Genomic DNA, 2,035 nt, shown 5'->3' on the forward strand with positions numbered 1-2,035 from the left:
GGGGGGAGAAGGAGACGTGCCCGGCCCGTACGTCGGGCTCCAACGGATGCCCGCCGTGGACCCTTTATAGGCCCCATCCTGGTCCTGCCATGCTGTTATCGGAGCTCCACGGCTATCTTGTCACTAAACCTTTCGTTTGAGCTCCAGGGCTTTTTGCTTTTTGTAACCCGGTTCCTGGAGCCCTGCCTGGGCAAAATCGGATGCAAGAAGGCCCTGCCCATGCTGATCTCTGAGCTCCGCGCATCTTCTGTCACGGGTCCTTTCGCAAAAGCTCCAGGGAAACAGGCTTTTCGGCCCCGGACAGAGTCCCGGCTCTCTCGCTCGCCTCGTTGGTACCTACTGATCCGGCGGAGGTGTTCTCCGGCGGGTAGCGACACGGACGGCCGAGGGCGCGCTTCACCCAGGCTTCAACCATCTCCTCCCCGAGCCCCTGGAAGTGCCGCTGGGCCGCGGGCGCCCCGGTCCGCACTCATCCGCGACACTTCCGCGCTGGAGTCCGACGCTCGCCGGCCGCGTCCCCCGGCCCGCGGGGGCCCGGGGGGAGGCCCGACGCGTGCGGGGGGAGGCGGCGGGCGGCGGGGGCGCCCCCGCGCCACCCGACGGCGCCCCCCGGTGGCCAGAGGCGGCTCGGAGCGAGACGATCGGGGGGGGACGGCGGCGCGTGACCCGCCCCGGCCCCCTTGGCCCAGCGGACGGGCAGGCGGCTCCCGGGCGCCCCCCCCGATCCCCGCCGCGGCGCCCCCCGGTGGCCGCCTGACGCCACTGCGGGGGGTGCAGATTCCGTGTGTCCTCTCGGATAAAAACAAAAGAAACGATTCCCGTCGGGCGAAAGTAAGTGGGACGCAGGGCCCCGGGCCCCGACGGTCCGCGCGCGCGGCGCCCCCCGCTGGCCGGTCGAAGGGAGGACAAAAATAAAATGAAAAAAATTTCAAAAAAGCACTCGCCCCAAACAGACGAAAGGTACCCGGTCCGCCCGGATGAACCCTCCCCCGTGTCCCCGCCGCGGCGCCCCCCGCTGGCCAGCCGAGGTAATACACGATTGAGAGGGGGGGAGTGAAAAACAGGGGCAAAAAATGAAAAACACCCCACCCGTTTGAATGCAAAGTCCCGGAGCGGCCAGGGGTGGACGCCGGTCCGCGCGCACGGCGCCCCCCGCAGGCCAGTTGAAGGGAAGAACGGAACGAGACTTAAAGATAAAAAAAAATTTCAAAAAAGCACTCGCCCCAAACAGATGAAATGTACCCGGTCCGCCCGTGTCCCCGCCGCGGCGCCCCCCGCTGGCCAGCCGAGGTAATACACGATTGAGAGGGGGGGAGTGGAAAAAAAAAGGGCAAAAAAATGAAAAACACCCCACCCATTTGAATGCAAAGTCCCGGAGCGGCCAGGGGTGGACGCCGGGTCCGCGCGCACGGCGCCCCCCGCAGGCCAGTTGAAGGGAAGAACGGAACGAGACTAAAAGATAAAAAAAAATTTCAAAAAAGCACTCGCCCCAAACAGATGAAATGTACCCGGTCCGCCCGTGTCCCCGCCGCGGCGCCCCCCGCTGGCCAGCCGAGGTAATACACGATTGAGATTAAAAAAAACCAGGCAAAAGACAAAAACACACCACCGATTTAAATGCAGTGTTCACGAGCGCCAGTCCGCGCCGCGCGGCGCCCCCTGCTGGCCGCGTAAAAAAAAAAAATAATAATAATAATAATAATCCACCGTTGTGAATTTGCGATGTGTCCGGTACGGCGGCGGCGGGGAGGAGGTCTCCCCTCGTCGGCGCACCCTGGTGGGGGGAAATAAATGAAAGGGAAAAAAAAAAAGAAGAACAGCCCGGGCTCTCGCCGGCTTCCGCAGCCCGGGCTCCCTCCGGCTTCCGCGGCCCGGGCTCCGTACATACAGACAGCAAATGAAATAACGGACGGATGGATGGAAGAGAAGAACAGCCAGGGATCTCGCCGGCTTCCGCAGCCCGGGCTCCCTCCGGCTTCCGCGGCCCGGGCTCCGTACATACAGACAGCAAATGAAATAACGGACGGATGGATGG

The sequence above is a fragment of the Pseudophryne corroboree genome, unplaced genomic scaffold, assembly GCF_028390025.1.
Source record: "Pseudophryne corroboree isolate aPseCor3 unplaced genomic scaffold, aPseCor3.hap2 scaffold_3168, whole genome shotgun sequence".
Classification (NCBI taxonomy): domain Eukaryota; kingdom Metazoa; phylum Chordata; class Amphibia; order Anura; family Myobatrachidae; genus Pseudophryne; species Pseudophryne corroboree.